Genomic DNA, 12,623 nt, shown 5'->3' with positions numbered 1-12,623 from the left:
CGCAATGCTCATCTAGAATCACAGGCACATATTTATGATGTGCTAATAAATAAATAGTTTTCCAGAAAAGTCGTGAGAAATGACAAGGCATAATCTGAGAGTTGACAGTTGGAATGCCCCATCCATCATTTTTTTTCTTTAATGGTAGCTATTTGGCGTGATTTTTTTTTCCTATCACCATTATGTTTATTGAAAGGAAAAATTTCTGTGACAGTGGTAAGCAGACTCTGGGTTATGTGTGAACAGATTAAACCCACAACTTCCAGTGAAAAACTTCAATGCCTCAAGGGGAGGCAAATGCAAAAATACCAGGAAACCAGGACTTCTCACACACAGTGACTAAACAATCCATCCAGTATTTCTAGCCACCATCCACATAAGCAATGATTATGTAAAATGAAAATGATTAAAAAAAGAACTGCTTCACCATGACAGAAAAAGCCCCGAGGGGACAGAGTTACTGGTCTGGTTTCCCCCATTCACAGCCTCCACACTTCAGAAGAACTGGCAAGCTACAATCGGCACTTGAAAAAGTGTTACAAAACACTAACAAGTGTTAGAGAAAGGTTGATTAATGTAAACAGCCTGCCTCAAGGAATAACACCTTTCTTAAGAAAACTAGTTTTCCGATTAGCATTTCTATGGAGACAAGTATCTTCAGGTAACTCCAGGGAGTGTTTCAAGAAATTATTTGCCTTTGCTGGAGAGGAGGGGTGTTATCATATCTACATCTTTAATTTCTGAAAATTTGAAAAGAAAAATCTGATAGGTTAAAAAGTCAGTAGCCTTAAAAAGGGAGGAAATCCTGATATATGCTGTAACACGGACAAACCTGGAGGACATTATGCTAAGTGAAATAAGCCAGACACGAACAGACAAATAGTGTATGATTCCATTTATGTGAAGTACCTAGAGGAAGCAAATTCATAAAGATTTGAGGTTATCAGGGGTTGGGGAGAGGAAGGAGTGGGTCATTATTGCTTAATAGGTACAAGGTCGCAGTTTTGCAAGATGGAAAGAGTTCTATGAATGGATGGTGGTGAAGGCACCACAACAGTGTGATTGTACTTAATGACACTGAACTGTGCATTTAAAAATAGTTAAGATGAGGGCCAGCCCAGTGGCTTATCCGTTAAGTTCTCTCGCTCCACTTTGGTGGCGTCCTGGGGTTCGCAGGTTCAGATCCCCCGTGTGGACCGACGCACTGCTTATTAAGCCATGCTGCGGCCATGTCCGGTGTAAAGTAGAGGAAGATGGGCACGGATGTTAGCCCAGGGCCAATCTTCCTCAGCAAAAAGAGGAGGATTGGCAACGGATGTTAGCTCAGGACTAGTCCTCCTCAAAAAAAAAAAATGGTTAAGATGATAAATTTTATGTTATGTGTATGTTACCAGTGGGTTTTTTTCTTACGTCAATAGGATTCCTTTTTTTTTTTGGTCTTGCACCAGTTTTGTTACCGAGCCCTAAAGTACGGGTGACCCACAAGTGTGTCCTTTTGCCGGGAACTGCTTGAGGCAATAGAATAACAGAGCAGAAACTTGATTCATTGATCAAGGAATGGAGGAGACAGAGCTCGGCTCTAAAACACGTTCTCCCCAAAGGCAAGGTGAGCAGGTTCTTATGGGATGTGAAGGGGGAGGGGTCTCCACCTGATCGCTCAGGGTGGGGGCATTTGGGGCCCGCGCAGATCGTCCCTTCTTGTACGCAAGTTTTGCCACATTTCTTTTTGCGCAGGGCACCCCATCGCCATCTTGGACCTTTCTGGTTTGGACTGGTTCTGAGTTTTGGCCATCTGGCAATGTTCTCCCTTGATTCCTATAAGCAAGTACAACTTAAAAACGTTGGCGGCCGGCCTGGTTGCATAGTGGTTAAGTTTGCATGCTCTGCTTCGTTGGCCCTGGTTCACAGGTTCGAATCCTGGGCATGGACCAGCGCACCACTCATCAAGCCACGCTGTGGCAGCATCCCATGTACAAAACAGGGGAAGATGGGCACAGATGTTAGCTCAGGGCAGTCTTCCTCACCAAAAAAAACAAAAGAACAAAGCATTAGACGTGGAAAATGTTTTAGGGACTTCTGGGTGACATTTTTACAGTGGATTCTTATCTATTCATTTCCTAAATTTGTGCTTACCATTGTTTGTTTATTGAGCACTTACTCTGTGTCAGACACTGTTCTGAGTGCGTTACTTGTTTGTATTACCTCATTTGACTCTCACATCATTTCTATTAGGCAAGTACTATTATCTTCCCTCGTTTTCTGACAAGAAACCTGAGGCCCAGTACTTTCCCAGAGTCACACTCGGGAGAGCTGTGTTTTGAGCCCTGGCGCTCCCGAGAGCTCGCCAGCAGCCACTAGCCCCTGCTGAGTACTTCGCTACTGTTCAGGGTGCCGTTTCTCGCTGCTCTTGCTAGATCACATCCCTCATTGATCTGATAAAAAACATTTATATGTATTTTGCCCACAAGAAGGGTAGAATTTCTTTTGGTACTTTTGAGGTGAGATTGATACTTGAAGAATTTATATTCCTGCAAACAGAGCTAACAGCTGCCCCAGGGCTCTGGAATTGTGTCCGCCAGAAGAGAAATGCAGGGGCCGGCCCGGTGGCGCAAGCGGTTAAGTGCACGCGCTCCGCTGCGGCGGCCCGGGGTTCGCTGGTTCAGATCCCGGGCGCGCACCGACGCACTGCCTGGTAAGCCATGCTGTGGCGGCGTCCCATATAAAGTGGAGGAAGATGGGCACCGATGTTAGCCCAGGGCCGTCTTCCTCAGCAAAAAAAAAAGAGGAGGATTGGCGGATGTTAGCTCAGGGCTGATCTCCTCACAAAAAAAAAAAAAAAAAAAAAAAGAAGAGAAATGCAGCCACCTTGAGTTGTGTGCTTTCTGGTAGTCGGCCAATCCATACCCAGAATTGCAGTTCAGCAAATAAAGGCGGGCTCAGTAGCCAGCTGAAGCAGAAGAATGAGGGAGACTGCAAGTCTTCATTTCAACTAGGGCAGCAAAGCAGCTGTCCTTATTTACCACTTTGCAGATGATGAAATTAATTAAATAAATAAATAAATAAATGAGTTCTGTGATTACTAATGGTTTGGGATGTCCTGATGACAGTAGACGTGTAGTCTGGGTCCTGATAACATGTTTGGAAACGTTTGACCTGTTGAGTGTAAATGGATTTGTTTCTATCCTCCAAAGCCCTCTTAAAATCAATGGCTTTCAAATATCTTTGACCATGAACCATACTAAGAAATACATTTTTTAAATCAGTCCAGTTCTCTCTCTTTCTCGTATACACACAGGTCACATACACAGATTGCAACACACAATTTAAAAACACTGCTTTAAGTTATGCTATTGTATTAGTCAGGGTTCTCCAGAGAAACTGAACCAATAGGAGATAGAGAGAGACACTTATTATAGGAATTGGCTCACGAGGTCATGGAGGCCACAGAGGCCCACAGTTTGCCATCTGCAAGCTGGAGAACCAGGAAAGCCCATTGTGTAATTCAGTCCAAGTCCGAAGGCCTGAGAACCAAGGAGCTTGACATCCCAGCTGGAGAAGAGAGGAGAATTCACCCCTCTTCCTCCTTTTTGTTCTGTTTGGGGGGCCCCAACGGATTGGATGATGCCCACCCGCATTGGTAAGGGAGATCTTGACTCAGTCTCCTGACTCAAATGCTAATCTCTGGAAACACACCCACAGACACGCCCAGAAATAATGTTTTACCAGCTATCTGAGCATCCCTTAGCCCAATCAAGTTGACACATAAAATCAACTATCATAGCTATAGAATTTTTCAATTCGATTATTAATACCTCTGGCTTATTGAAAGTTATTAACCCCAAAACCATATTCATGAAAAATGGCAACACAAGTCTACTTCATAACTTTAAGACAGATTGTTCTTTCCTTTACACTTTTTTCAGTGATAAATCATAATGCCTACCTTAAAGGAAGTTACAGTCTAAGTTCCAAATCAGTAAGATTCAAAGCTCCTCCGAGAATTTCCTGCATAATTCTTTTGTCACTCCCTTGTCTGCTGGCCCTTTTCTGCCTCCAGTTTCCATCTTCCCTCTCAGGATCCCCATCCCATCCCCCTACATCCCGTGGCATCCCTCATCAGCCTCCCTCCCACACACAGACCCTGGCTTAGATTGGAGTAACAAAAAAAGTACCAGGCTCAGAGACAGATGGTCCAGAGATGGAATTCCTATCTGTCTCTTACTATATGACCTTTGGCAACCCACTTCCCCTTTGTGGGCATCAGTTTCCTCACCTATAATATTAGGATAATAGCACAGGTCTCTCAAGGTGGTTGTTGAATGGAAAGAGATGAGCTGAGATAACATAGTGTAGTACTTAACACAGTGGCTGGCCCTGACAACCTTGTTCCCTTTCCTTTTTTTGCCTGGGGCTTGATGAAGGCCCTACCCTAGGTCACCAGGAGCTGGGGAAGGACCACCCCTGCTGCTCTGCATCTGGAAAATCAGATGGCAGCGTGGATTCGGAAAGTATTTTCTATGGAAGTCTAGTCCAATCATGGCTCAGTCCTCTGGGGCTCAAGACATACATCGTGGTGTTCTCAGGGACAGGATAAATGGATCTCCAGAAGAGGCAGGAGCCACTGACCTGGAATGCCCTTCACCCCCCACCCACTCATAGGCTGTTTCATACTCAGGAAAGAAACAACACTAGTACACATATCTTTTTGGAAGTAAAAATGCAATTTGGGGTGGGAGAGTATGAAAACAAATAATGAACAACATACAACAGCTATCTTTGGTGGCTAAATGCCCTGAGTTACCCATTTAGATAATATAATAAGAAAAAAAGGTGGCTAACCAGCGAGAGGTTAATGGAATTAGGTCTCGAATATGCTCTTCTTGAATGTCATGCCATCTCACCCAATGAGTATGAAGCTGTGCATTGGAAAGACCTTGAGAAACACATACAGAAATTAGATAGTCAATTAGATATTAACTGAACTCTTTTTAGGAATGTGATCCAGTCTAGGATTGTTTTTCAACTGGGAACTTCCAGGTTCCTCCCCGTGACTTTCCTTTTGCATCATCTATTTTATCAGCTATGGCCAAGGTCTCTCAAATCTGTGAATAAGGTTTAGTGAGAATTGATGTGCCCTGGCTAAATCAGAATCCTCATGGCTGTGGGTTGCTGTTCTGAGGTAGAAGTCAAACTCAATTATCTTTAAACTCAACAATTCTCTGTCTACCGAGAGACTCTTTAGGACCTCTTCTGTGTGTCTTTTTTCATTTGAAATCGTTTGTTTGAAATCAGGCCTACTTTAAAAAGACGAAAAAAATTGAAATACAAAACCTCCATTGATGAGGGAGAGAAAAAGAGAAGGGATTTTTCTGTCTAGATTTGGCTTTTTCCAGTAAGGAAAAATGAGACCATCAGGTAAACAATCTTGGCTACTCAGAACAGGCTTTAACAAAAAAAACAACTCATGATTTATAAAACATAGTATGCTTAGCGTTGCTGTATACATAGACCAGTTCTGTCAGCTTTTACATTGTGTTAGTCCCCTCCCCCACTACAGCCATTTAAGGAAAAGTTCTATTTGGGAAGATAGAACAAAGCCTGTCTTTATGCTGTGACCAGAGCCCAGCCCCCAGGGTTGGAATAGGGAAGAGGAAGGAATAGTGAACAAGGAGGAGAAGGTGGTACTTAGTTCTTCTTAAATGTCACTCGATAAGAATTCCTTCAGTGTCGAATGGGGAGGCATATCTAGAATTTGCAGTCTGTCAACTGTTATCCACAGTCTTCAAACAAATCCTTGGAAACACACCCCTCTATTTCAATAAGCATGTTTGCATAATAATACATTAGCAGGCGTTAGAACCAACTTGGACTAGAAGGTCCACAATTGCACTGGGCTAGAATTAGGAGATTCTTTTCTAGGAATGAAGTATTCTCATTTCCATCATCCTTTTGGGTTGAGTATAGAAGCCAAGATGGTTTGGGGGAAAGGTTGGGTAGGGGGGTGTTGGTTGTGTTTGGAAGAGATGCTAATGTTGGGAATTTTTATTTCCAGTGCAAATGTTCTTTCTGTGAATCTCAATGATTCACATTTCTTGAAAAACGTTCTGATAGGATACAGCATAATTCTACAGTCTCAACACGACACCCAGTAAGAATCTCAAGCTGGATTTAGTTTCACTGAGTTTAGCTCAGTGGTCTGTGCAGAAACAAAAGCAACAGTTCTTCCATATGTAAAAGGAATCAATAGGGAAACAGCCTCTTCAAATATTGACTTTAGGACCCAGAAAAGGACAAATCGTTTGCAATTTGCTAGTGGTGGCCTCCAGCACGCCTTTAAATTGCATGGAATTTCTTTGGTGAAGCGGGTTTTTTTCCAGCCACAACTCTTTTAGGGCTAACGCCTGACTCATGAAGCTATAGCTGTAGACCTGACACGCTCTGTCTAGAATGCATTCATTCGCCTGAGCTGTTGGTCCTTAGTAGGTGGACATTTTCTTTTTCTTTTTTTCGTTTTTATTTATTTATTTATTTATTTTTTTGTGAGGAAGATCAGCCCTGAGCTAACACCTGCCAATCCTCTTCGTTTTTTGTTTTGTTTTGTTTTTTTTTTTGCTGAGGAAGACTGGCCCTGGGCTAACATCTGTGCCCATCTTCCTCCACTTTATATGGGACGCCACTGCAGCATGGCTTGACAAACAGTGCATCGGTGCACGCCGGGATCTGAACCGGCAAACCCCGGGCACTTAACCACTTGCGTAGGTGGACATTTTCTAATCCCTTACTCATTAAGACTTAGCTGCTCCATGTCTCATTTTGGGGCTGGTTAATAGAGCTTAAAAGTTTTGAGGTGGGCTGGCCCCGTGGCTTAGCGGTTAAGTGCGTGCGCTCCGCTACTGGTGGCCTGAGTTCGGATCCTGGGCGCGCACAGTCGCACCGCTTGTCCGGCCATGCTGAGGCGGCGTCCCACATACAGCAACTGGCAGGATGTGCAACTATAACATACAGCTGTCTACTGGGGCTTTGGGGAGAAAAAGGGGGAAAAAAATAAAAAAGAAAAGAAAATTGTTTCAAATAATAAAAAAAAAAGTTTTGAGGCGTAATCCATTCCAGATAACAAGTTATTAACTAATGTGTTTATCTGCATATACCAAAAATATAGTTCTCTTCTAGGCATTGAGAACATCAGGAACTATATAAAAGTTAATTCATCTTTCGGAGAGCATGCAGTATAACCAGGAAATCAAAATTTATACTTTAAGTCGTGAGTAATAGTAAAAAAACTCTAAGACAGTACATGCTAACATCAAATGTGTGTTACATTCAAGGAGCCCTGTAAGAATTAGTGGAGCCGTGTGCCTAGAGATGGCGTCATGAAGGCCTTCAAGACTTCACCAAGGGACTCGGATTCGTTCAGGTGGCACTGAGCCTTGATGCTATGCTTTTGGTAGGGCAAAACCAAATGCTGACATATGTCATTCACTCATACAAATAAAGACTAATTTTACCAACAGAAAATGGCTCTTATATCTATGCAGTCTAAAATATCATGAATACATCTTCATGAAAATTAATCTGGCCATTAAGTTAGGCCTGGACAACTGTTTCTGAGCTTTTCCAAATATATTTGTTTTCTGCTCATTAATTCCTTCCAAATACTCATTAGCACTGAAGGTGTAAAAACTTACGGGATAAAAATTTAAATTTAAGAAATCTGTCAATTACCTTAATTTGATCTGCAGTTAGTGGAGAACGGGGGCAGGGAAGGCTGTCATTGTACACTTTTAACAATAAATTACTTTGGCTCAGCTCCTGAAACACATCCCCTGAAGCATAGTTTGGGGATCATTTTCAAACTATAGGAGTGGTCAGAGGGGGAATTTCAGGTACTGTTCAGGCAGATTGAAGGAAGATGCCTTTTGGCACCTTGATAGTCATTGTCGTCGTCGTCGTCATCATCATCATTATTTTCTAACCATTGTTCCTGAGTTCACTGCTCTAAGTACTTTACGTATGGATTCATTTATTCCTCACAATGACTTTGAAGTCAGTACTAGTATCACTTCCGTTGATGGTTCACTTTTTGTTTGTTTATTGCGGTAACATTGGGTTATAACATTGTATAAATGTCAGGTGTACATCATTATACTTGTGTTTTTGCGTGGTTTACATTATGTTCTCATGTTCACCACCCAAATACTAATTACAATCCGTCACCACACACATGTGCCTAATTATCCTCATTTTATGTGTCAACTTGACATGGCTCAGAGATGCCCAGATAGCTGGTAATATGTTATTTCTAGGTGTGCCGTTTGCAGTGCGCATGCGTGTGTGTGTGTGTCTTTGTGTGTCTGTGTGTGGCAGGGGGTGAGGTGGTGTCAGGAGGGAATTAGCATTTGAATCAGTAGACTGTGTAAAGAAGTAAAGAAGACTACCCTCACCAGTGCAGGTGGGCATCATCCAATCCACTAAGGGCTGGAATAGAACAAAAAGGTAGAGGAAAGGCGGATTGGCTCTCTTTGCTTGAGCTGAGACATCCATCTTCTGCTCCCCCTGACAGTGCCCCTGCTTCTTGGGCCTTCAGACTGGGACTGGGATTTGCACCGTGGCCTCGCCTACTGGCTTCTTGGGTCTTCGGCTTCAGAAGTTACGCCATCAGCTTCCCTGGTTCTCAGGCCTTTGGACTCAGACTGAACCACACACTGGCTTTCCTGGGCCTCCAGCTTGCAGACGGAAGATCATGGGACTTCTCAGCCTTAATCACATGATCTATATATCATTCCTGTAGGTCTCCTCATATATATATGTACGTCTTACTGGTTCTGTTTCTCTAGAGACCCCCAACTAATACGCCTCCATTTCACATGTGGCAAAACTGAGGCACAGAGAGTTACTGGCTTGCCCCAGTTCTCGCAGCTAGTGAGTGGCAGAGGCGCTCTGCGGTCAGCGCTCTTCCCAGGATGCCTGCTGCCTCTTCGGTAGATTACTGATCACCCCTCTGAGCTAAGGCCTGCCTAACCTCTGAGTTTAACTGAAGGAGCTGGACTTAGAGAAGTCCAGTTGGGAGATGGCTGGAGTTCCTGTGACCCAAGAGCATCAGAAAAGCCCTCAAAGAAGAGATCCCTCTTGAGCTTACAGACAGTAGCGGCGACACAGTAGCATCATGTTTTTGGACAGGTACAAGATTTGTCAAGACAAATAATGTCTGCTCTGATTCTTGGCTGGCGTCTTTTTCTTCACTTCTAGCCCTTAAGGAATTGGAAACAACTTGTAGAAGGCTCGTTCTTTCCCCGGGCCTCTCGGTCTCGTGTGGATTAGTTTGGGTGGGCATTGTGGGCTCTACTGCAGGGAAGGGAGCATAGACATGGTTGGAGGGTGAGCCTGGTAGCGCTTCTAGGAGAGGGAATTTCAACTCCCTCTCATCACAGATTCGCTCTAGGAGAGTCCTTTTTGAGCTCACACTTCTGCCGCCTTCCTACCTTCCTCTTGGCCACCTACCTCTCCATCCTCCATTCCCCCAGTATGCTCATCGGGGCCACATTTTTGGTGGGTATCGTCCTTGTTCATTAAAGTTCAGAAACCACGTCCCATCTTTCTCTTTTTCACTTCCTGCCATCCTGAAGGGCCGGGCTAGCCTTCCTGGTACATTCTGAGGATGCTTAGATGAGGTAAACAGAAGTGGGAGGCCTTGCTTTGGAGTTCTGGCCTTGGCTCCATCTTCCTCTACAAATGAACCAGAGATGCAGTGATTTGGCGAGGGAATGGGAGTGGGAACTGGCTATGGACTTGCCCAGGTAATGCTTTCTTCCCTATTTGGCTCTTGTTCAGAGTGTGTCTGTTCTCTGCATCAGCAAAGATCCCTGGAGGACTAGAGAGGGGAGCGACAGGAGCTGTACGTCAGAACTCTTCCCTGAACTTCTAATGTCAGGAGGAGAATGTTGGGTAATACTGCTTTAATATTAGCAACTGACACTAGCCGGGGGAGGAGAGGCAAAGGTATCGAGTCCCTGCAGAGCCCACGAATGGAGTGGTTGTACCTTTGTCAATATTGAATCAAGAGCCATAAAATATTTCATCTCCTCTAATCCAGTAATCCTGCTGCTGGAACTGTGTCCTGAGGAAACAGTTCACAGTAAGACAAGATAATTATAAGTATACCTGGTGCTCAGATCTTAGTTTCTAAATACCATTATCCACTAAAAGGTACCAGAGAGCCTGGAGAAATGGCTGATTCAGGTCCGGGGCAGGAAACCTCTCGTTGTCAGAAAGTAAAATGGTGCTGAGAGGAAGAAGAGTTTTGAATGAAGAGGTAGTGAATTCTGCTTTGGATTGAGTTTGAGGCACCTGGCAGATCCACAGCTGGAGATGTTCAGCAGTACTACACAGACGCGGGTGTGGATGTAGATCTGTGTACGTACAGATATAGAGAGACGTGGTGCAGATGGGTAATAGGCCCGAATCGTTCCTTGCAGCACTTTGCACAAAAATTCTCTCAGATGCTTGGTGAAAATGCTTATTTCTGGGTCCCACCTGACGGGACAGGACAACTGCATTTTTAAGCACCTGTCAGTCTAAGAGGTATTTATTTAAAGGATTGTGGGGCTGGCCCGTGGCTTAGCGGTTAAGTGCACGCGCTCTGCTACTGGCGGCCTGGGTTCAGACCCGGGGCGCGCACCGACACACCGCTTGTCCAGCCATGCTGAGGCGTGGTCCCACATACAGCAACTAGAAGGATGTGCAACTATAACATACAACTATCTACTGGGGCTTTGGGGAAAAAAAAAGGAGGAGGATTGGCAATAGATGTTAGCTCAGAGCCAGTCTTCCTCAGCAAAAAAAGAGGAGGATTGGCATGGATGATAGCTCAGGGCTGATCTTGCTCACACACCAAAAAAATAATAAAAATAAAGGATTGTGATTTATTTAAAGGATTGTGAAAATGCAAGGGGTCATTATGGGAAATTGAGGACAGGTAGAGGAGTAAGCGGTGACCCGGGAGAGTACTGTACCCCACACAGCCAAGAAACGAGCGTGAGTACGGAGCCCTGGCAGTGCTGCTGAGAGGGCAGGAGAGATCCTCACAGCGTGTATGTAAAGAGGGGAGGCCAGAAAAGAACAGAGCAAAACAGAGGGAAAATTTTATCTGATCATAAGATAGAGAACTTTGTAAGCATAAAAGCGAAGAGAGAAAACAAAGTATTGCCAGGTTTGACCACATCAATGTTAAATACTTCAGCATGTCAAGGGGCCGGCCCGGTGGCGCAAGCGGTTAAGCTCGCGCTCTGCTCTGCTGCGGCCCGGGGTTCGCCAGTTCAGATCCCGGGCGCGCACCGACACACTGGTTGTCAGGCCATGCTGTGGTGGCGTCCCATATAAGGTGGAGGAAGATGGGCATGCATGTTAGCCCAGGGCCAGTCTTCCTCAGCAAAAAAGAGGAGGATTGGCAGATGTTAGCTCAGGGCCAATATTCCTCACAAAAAAGAAAAAAAAAATACTTCAGCATGTCAAAAAAGTCACCAAAAAAATTAAAATGAGAAATTGGGAAATCCTGTAGCATATGTGGTCAAGTAAAGTAATATCGTTAGTATATGAAACTTTTATAATCCATTCAGAAAACTATGAATATTCTAGTAGAAAAATGAGCAAACACATGAATAGGCAATTCCCAAAGGAAATACAATTGTCAATATATATGAAAAATGAATATGAAATACATATTAAAAATGAAAAGCCTTTTTTGTGGGTTTCACATGTAAGTGAGATCATATAGTATTTATCTTTCGCTGGCTGATTTATTTCGCTTAGCATAATGCCTGAAATGCCATTTTTTTAAAAATTTTATTTATTTATTTGTTCCCCCAAAGCCCCAGTAGATAGTTGTACGTCATAGCTGCACATCCTTCTAGTTGCTGTATGTGGGACGTGGCCTCAGCATGGCAGGAGAAGCGGTGTGTCGGTGCACACCCGGGATCCGAACCCGGGCCGCCAGCAGCGGAGCGCACGCACTTAACCGCCAAGCCACGGGCCCGGCCCCGAAATGCCATTTTTAACTCCTCAAATTGGCAAATACTTTTACCAAAAAGTATAGTAATGCTCTGTCTGCCATAGAGAATCAGGGCAATAAGCAAAGTCATCCACTGTCAGTAGAAATGTATTTGGTGCAACTTTTCTGAAAGGCATTTGGAAGTATATATCAAAAATATAAAGATATTCCTACCCTTCGAAAACAATGCTACTTCTAGGAACGTAACTTTCACATTTATGTAAAAAAGATGTTCCTTCCAGTATTATTGGTAATATCAACAAACTGGAAACAACTTAAATGTCCAACAGTAGTGATTTGATTCAATAAATTATGGAAATCAGATAACGCTATACTTTCTAAAGTCTTTACAAAACATGCTTTAGTAAAAGGATCCCAAACCTGGGTTCTAAGCAGTAATAGAAACAAGTGAAGTAGTCTGAAAGTAGAGACATGGAGAAAAGAAGAATTATTTCCCTTTCTCTTAATTCTACCATTAAAAAATAATAAAAAAGAGTGCAAGTGAAATTATAAATAGCAACTGATAATCTCAGATGGAGGACAATAAGGAATGGTGGGGACTGCGGTGAAGTGGAGAGCA

The sequence above is a fragment of the Diceros bicornis genome, chromosome 22, assembly GCF_020826845.1.
Source record: "Diceros bicornis minor isolate mBicDic1 chromosome 22, mDicBic1.mat.cur, whole genome shotgun sequence".
Lineage (NCBI taxonomy): Eukaryota > Metazoa > Chordata > Mammalia > Perissodactyla > Rhinocerotidae > Diceros > Diceros bicornis.
This window is presented reverse-complemented; position numbering follows the sequence as displayed.